This window comes from Amblyraja radiata, chromosome 7 (assembly GCF_010909765.2).
Source record: "Amblyraja radiata isolate CabotCenter1 chromosome 7, sAmbRad1.1.pri, whole genome shotgun sequence".
Classification (NCBI taxonomy): Eukaryota; Metazoa; Chordata; class Chondrichthyes; order Rajiformes; family Rajidae; genus Amblyraja; species Amblyraja radiata.
The window spans coordinates 8,782,521-8,789,686 of NC_045962.1; the positions used below are offsets into that span (position 1 = coordinate 8,782,521).

The 7,166-nt window shown below is 50.6% G+C and overlaps 1 protein-coding gene across 5 annotated transcripts in view; it reads right to left on the reverse strand.

Annotated features, from left to right (window-relative positions):
- Positions 1–2,108, reverse strand: part of abcb11 (ATP binding cassette subfamily B member 11) — an 83,502-nt gene extending 81,394 nt beyond the window's left edge. For 4 of the 5 annotated variants that reach the window (XR_004412508.1, XM_033023661.1, XM_033023662.1 and 1 more), the window contains exon 1: positions 2,018–2,108. The gene's annotated coding sequence lies outside the window, so the exon portion shown is untranslated. Of the gene's footprint in view, positions 1–1,453; positions 1,511–2,017 lie in introns of those variants that run through there. The other variant, XM_033023659.1, reaches the window with a different exon arrangement.
- Between the last annotated feature and the right edge of the window lie 5,058 nt (positions 2,109–7,166).

The window sequence follows — 7,166 nt, forward strand, 5'->3', positions numbered from 1 at the left end:
TCCATTTGCCTATCTGCAGGTCTCTTAAATGCCACTATCATATCTGCCTCCACCACCACCCTCAACCGTGACTATGATACTGATCCCCCATTTAATCAAAGATGGACACAAAATGCTGGAATAACTCAGCAAGACAGGCAGCATCTCTGGAGGGGGCGTTTCGGGTCGAGACTCTTCTGACTATTTATATAATCTAAACACTGAAGGCTTAATCCCCCAGTGACTTCCTTAGCTTGCAGATCTGCAGGTGCTCAAACTGTGGGTGGATAGTCCAAATGAGTACCTATGAGGAAAGAATGGGTCGACTGGGCTTGTATTCACTGGATTTTAGAAGGATGAGAGGGCATCTTATAGAAACAAATACAATTCTTAAGGGATTGGACGTTAGATGCAGGAACAATGTTCCCCATGTTAAGGGAGTCCAGAACCAGGGGTCACAGTTTAAGAATAAGGGGCAGGCCATTTAGTACTGAGATGAGGAAAACCTTTTCATCCAGAGTTGTGAATCTGGAATTGTGGAATTCTCTGCTACAGAAGGCAGTGGAAGCCAATTCATTGGAGGTTTTCAAGAGAGAGTTATATGTAGCTCTTAGGGCTAAAGGAATCAATGGATATGGGGAAAAAAGAGCAGGAACATGGTACTGAACATGGAATGATCAGCCATGATCATATTAAATGGCGGTGCTGGCTCAAAGGGCCGAATGGCCTACACCTGCACGTATTTTCTATGTTTCTCATCCACTCCCTACACACTAGGGCCAATTAACCAATAAACCCACATTGTCTTTGGGATGTGGGAGGAAACCGGAGCACCCGGAGGAAACCTGTGCGGTCACAAGGAGAACGTGCAAACTCCACACAGGCAGCAACCGAGGTCGGGATCGAACTTGGCGTTCTGGCGCTGTAAGACAGCAGTGCCGCTCTTCCACCCCTAATTGATTAACTTTAATAGACTACACACCACATTCGGCACTATGTCGCACTCCAAGCCAGCCGCATGCTGGGACCGTTGCTACAAGGAGTGACTTTGGGGTTAATACCACCAAGTGTCTGACTTTGGGGCTCAGACAGTGGCTGTAAACCTCGAGGCCAACCATCAATGATTAATGATTAATCTATGTCTTGAAATGATGCCTATTGTTCCCTGTTTAATCTATGCAGCCCTGTATATTGCGCCTGCGATAGGCTGGTGAGGTTTGTTATCTGTTACTCTGTGGTCAGGTATCATTCCCATTGTGGCAACGTTGATAGGACTGTCATCCCCACCCCACACACTGGCTGTGTCCAAGGCCGCAATCTCGTTCACCTCTCCTCTACTTTTCTGTAAACAAGAAAATCAAAGTCCTCTGGCCATATCTGTTTCCAACAAATTTAATCTGCAACTTTCAAATGCTTTGCATAGAACAGAGAACACGCTGGCACAGTGGTGGAGTTGCTGCCTTACAGTACTTACAGCGTCAGAGTCCCAGGTTCGATCCTGACTACGGGTGCTGTCTGTACGGAGTTTGTACGTTCTCCCCGTGACCTGCGTGGTTTTCTCCAAGATCTTCTGCTTCCTCCCACATTCCAAAGACGTACAGGTTTGTAGGTTAATTGGCTTGGTATAAGTGTCAATTGTCCCTAGTGGGTGTAAGGTGGTGTTAATGTGTGGTTATTGTTGGTCGGCGCGGACCCGGTGGGACGAAGGGCCTCTTTCCGCGCTGTATCTCTAAACTACGCTATACTAAACATAGAGCAGTACATCACAACGACGGGCCCTTCGGCCCACAATGTTTATGCCGTACATGATGCCAAGACCAACCCTCATCTGCCTGAACATTACCCATATCCCTCTATTCCCTGCACATCCATGTGCTTAGCCGAAAGTCTATTAAACACCACTATCGTATCTGCCTCCATCAGCATGTTCCAGGCACCCACTCAGCACCGGGCCTGAAGCCTCCACGCTGCTAACTCCCACCACCCTCTGTGTAAAATAAATTGCCCCACACATCTCCTTTAAACTTTGCCCACTCACCTTAAAGCCCTGTAGTCTTTGATTTTTCCATCTTGAGATCATGAGCAAACCGCAGAGTCCTGGAGGAACTCAACGGGTCAGGCAGCATCTGCGGAGGGAATGGACAGACAACGTTTGGGTCGGAACCTTTCTTCAGGCTATTTAGTTCAAAGTGTGAAGGGGGAAAGGTTTATTAGGAACCTGAGGGGCAACTTTTACACAGAGGGTGGGGGGTTTGTTGAATGAGCTGCCAGAGTAGGTAATAGCAGCAGGTACAATAACAAAGACTGTCAAACGGGATATAGATCAGCTACATTGAGGTGGGGATGGAGGGGGATGAAGGTGAGGCCTCTGCTGAGGACAGAACCGCGCCGCCCCACTGACCATCCGCCCACCGGGACCTCCCACGCATCGCCCGCCGACCCGGTCTCTACTGCCCGAATCCACTGACCCTGGCCATTCCACCGCCCCCAGCAGCCCGCAGCCGTCGCCTTACCTGGACTCAGCACCGGGCCTGAAGCCTCCACGCTGCTAACTCCCACTCCCCTGGGTTTGACAGCGCTGGGTCCTAGTGTTAGTCCCCCTAACCCTGGTAACCTCAGTGGCTGCTCCACTGGGTCTTCCCCGTCCCCCTCAAAACATGTGACCCCAGCTCTTCCCCACCCACACTGCCGTCTTCAGTCTGTCCTCAGCAGAGGCCTTACCTTTGTCCCCCTCCGTCCCCACTTCAATGAGTTCCGTGCCCAATGAGTTCGAGACGTACCAGGGCCCCATCCCCGACCTCTACCTCCACTACATCGACGATTGCTTTGGTGCTACCTCCTGCACCCACACACAACTGACTGACTTCATCCACTTCACCACTAACTTCCATCCGGCACTCAAATACACCTGGACCATTTCTGACACTTCCCTACCATTTCTTGACCTCACTATCTCCATCGCAGGTGATAGACTTCTGACCGACATCCACTATAAACCCACTGACTCCCATGGCTATCTGGGTTACATTTCTTCCCACCCTGCTTCCTGTAAGGACACCATCCCCTACTCCCAATTCCTCCGTCTACGCCGCATCTGCTCCCAGGATGTGGTGTTCCACACCAGGGTATCGGAAATGTCCTCATTCTTCAGGCACAGGGGTTCCCCTCCCCTACTATAGATGAGGCTCTCACCAGGGTCTCTTCAATACCCAGTAACACTGCTCTCTCTCCCCATCCCCCCACTCGAAACAAGGGCAGAGTCCCCCTAGTCCTCACCTTTCACCTGCCAGCCGTCACATACAACAAATAGTCCTCCGTCATTTTCGCAACCTCCAATGTGACCCCACCACTCACCACATCTTCCCATCTCCTCCCCAATGTCTGCCTTCCGCAAAGACCGCTCCCGCCGCAACTCCCTGGTCAATTCTTCCCTTCTCACCCGTACCACTCCCTCCCCGGGCATTTTCCCTTGCAACTGCAAGAGATGCTACACTTGTCGCTTTACCTCCCCCCTCGACTCCATTCAAGGACCCAAGCAGCTGTTCCAGGTGCGGCAAATGTTCACCTGCATCTCCTCCAACCTCATCTATTGCATCTGCTGCTCTAGATGTCAGCTGATCTACATCGGTGAGACCAAGGGTAGGCTTGCCGATCGTTTTGCCGAACACCTCCAACTCGGTCCACATTAACCAACCTGACCTCCTGGTGGCTCAGCACTTCAACTCCCCATCCCATTCCGAATCCGACCTTTCTGTCCTGGGCCTCCTCCATGGCCAGAGTGAGCACCACCGGAAACTGGAGGAGCAGCACCTCATATTCCGCTTGGGCAGTCTGCATCCTGGTGGCCTGAACATTGACTTCTCCAATTTCCGGTAGCCCTTGCTGTCTCCTCCCCTTTTCAGCTCTCCCTCAGCCCTCTGGCTCCTCCTCTTCCTTTCTCCTTTCTTCTCCCCCCCCCCCTCCCCACCCCCACCCTACTTCAGTCTGAAGAAGGGTTTCGGCCTGAAACGTTGCCTATTTCCTTCGCTCCATAGATGCTGCTGCACCCGCTGAGTTTCTCCAGCACTTTTGTCTACCTTCGATTTTCCAGCATCTGCAGTTCCTTCTTAAACAAGCTGTTCCTGAACCTGGATGTTACAATTTTCAGGCTCCTGTACTTTCTTCCCGATGGCAGGGGTGAAATGAGAGTGCGGTCAGGGTGGTGTGGGTCTCTGATGATGCTGGCTGCATTTTTGAGGCAGCGATTCTAGTAAATCCCTTCGAAGGTGGGGAGGTCAGAGCCGATGATGGACTGGGCAGTGTTCATCACTTTTTGCAGTCTACTTCACTCCTGGGCATTCAAGTTGATGAACCAGGCCGTGATGCAACCAGTAACAATGTGCTCTACTGTACACCTGTAGACGTTCATGAGAATCCTCACTGACATACCAAATGTCCGTAATCTTCTCAGGAAGTTGATTAGCTTTCTTTATAATTCCATCAATTGCATCAGACTCCCTCGAGAAGAGCTCCGACCGACGGCCTGCGGCCTACGTCATCACCAAGCCGCGGTCTCTGGTAAAGAAGCACGGTTTTTGGACTTGCCTGTACATCTGGCTGCCTGCAGCGGCGACTGCAGAGGTTTATGGTCCCGACCACGGCGTAAAATGGAGGAGGACTGACTAAACTTTGTGCCTTCCACCACAGTGATGAATGCTGTGGTGGGTGTTTTGTGTTAAATTTTTTATTGTGTCTTGTGTGTTCTTTTTTATTGTACCGCTGCTGGCAAATTAATTTCACTGCACTTCATTGTGTATGTGATGAAGATATCTGACTATTGACTATTAGACAATAGGTGCAGGAGGGCCATTCGGCCCTTCGAGCCAACACCGCCATTCAATGTGATCATGGCTGATCATCCCCAATCAGTACCCCGTTCCTGCCTTCTCCCCATATCCCCTGACTCCGCTATCTATAAGAGCCCTATCTAGCTCTCTCTTGAAAGCATCCAGAGATACGGCCTCCACCGCCATCTGAGGCAGAGAATTCCACAGACTCACAACTCTCTGTGAGAAAAAGTGTTTCCTAGTCTCCGTTCTAAATGGCTCACTCCTTATTCTTAAACCGTGGCCCCTGGTTCTGGACTCCCCCAACATCGGGAACATGTTTCCTGCCTCTCGCGTGTCCAAACCCTTAATAATCTTATATGTTTCAATAAGAAACCCTCTCATCCTTCTAAACTCCAGAGTGTACAAGCCCAGCTTACTTCATTCCCTCAGCTTAATGACAGTCCCGCCATCCCGGGAATTAACCTTGTAAACCTACGCTACACTCCCTCAATAGCAAGAATGTCCTTCCTCAAATTAGGGGATCAAAACTGCACACAATACTCCAGCTGTGGTCTCACTAGGGCTCTGTGCAACTGCAGAAGGACCTCTTTGCTCCTATACTCGACTCCTCTTGTTATAAAGGACAACATGCCATTCGCTTTCTTCACTGCCTGCTATATCTGCATGCTTACGTGCAGGGTTTAAACCAGCATCTGCAGTTCCTTCCTAAGCTAACCTTGCTGGTCATCGTCCGAGCTGAGATCAGATGTTTTGATGTTGACCACAGTACACACTGCAGGCTTGGGGTCTCTGTGGCTCAACATCGTCCCCTCGTACACCAGACTATTGTATCTCCGCACTAGTCTGTCCTTGAGCGCAATTGTTCCAGGTTTGTCGGGAGAGGAAGCGACAACAGATGTTTAATTATTGTGACCCCAGCATGGAAACTAATATCTACAGCAAGAAATGATTGAGTGTTTATATTCCGCAGATGCTGGATTGCACCTGTCAGCTTCTAATGCCCTCGACATCCAGGTCCCAGTTATGTAAGGACTCCTGTATATCGGCGAGACCAAGCTCAGACTGGGCTATCGTTTTGCCGAACACCTCCGCTCAGACCGCCTGGACCTACCTGATCTCCCGGTTGCCAAACACTTTAACTCCCCCACCCATTCCCACACTGACCTTTCTGTCCTGGGCCTCCTCCATTGTCAGAGTGAGGCTTATTACAGAGGGTGGTGTGGGCCTGGAATACACTGAAGGGGGGGGGGGGGGGGGGTTATTGATGCAGTTACGTTGGTGGAATTGAAAAGATTTTTGGATAGGCAGATGGAAATGCAGGGAATGGAGGGTTATGGATTATGTGCGGGTTGATAAGAGATGGTCTTGGCATCATGTTCTGGGAAGCAGACAGGAGAATGGGTTGAGATGGAAAGATAGATCCGTCATGATAAAATGGTGGAGTAGGCTCGATGGGCCGAATGGCCTAATTCTGCTTATATCACTTATGAACATGTTCAGCGGCGGTATCGTGGGCAGAAGGCCTGTACTTCTGCTGTACGTTTGGACAGGTACATGGGTAGGAGAAGGTTGGAGGGATATGGGAAGAATGCAGGCAAATGGAGCCAGCTGCGATGGGGCATGGACGACATGGGCTGAAGGGCCTGTTTCTGTGCTATGATTCCATGACTGTCAGGGTCTGAAGATGGTTTTGTTTACTTTGGCCCACCGAGTCTGCGCTGACCATCGAACACTCGCACTGTCCTATGCACTTGGGACAATTTACAGAACCCAATTAACCTACAAACCCGCGCGTCCTTGGAGTGTGGGAGAAAACCGGAGCACCCGGAGGAAACCCATGCGGTCACAGGGAGAACGTGCAAACTCCGCACAGACAGCACCCGTGGTCAGGATGGAACCCGGGCCTCTGGCGCTGTGAGGCAGCAACTCTACCGTTGCGTCATTTTGTCTCGACTTGTCTTGTGATAGGTGCTGGAGTAACTCAGCGGGTCAGGCAGCATCTCTGGAGAACACGGGAGAGGCAACATTTCAGGCCCACTTGGATTAGTTTATTGCCACGTGTACCGAGGTACAGTGAAAAGTTTTTTGTTGCGGGCTAGCCAGTCAGCAGAGAGACTATACATGATTACAATCAAGCCGTCCACAGTGGACAGATACAGGATCAAGGAAATAATGTTTAGTGCAAGGTAAAGTCCGATTAAAGATAGTCCGAGGGTCACCAATGAGGTAAATGGGAGGTCAGGACCGCTCTCTAGGTGCTAGGATGATTCAGTTGCCTGATAACAGCTGGGAAGAAACTGTCCCTGTATCTCGAGGTGTGTGTTTTCACACTTGTGTACCTTCATGGGGGGAGAGGGG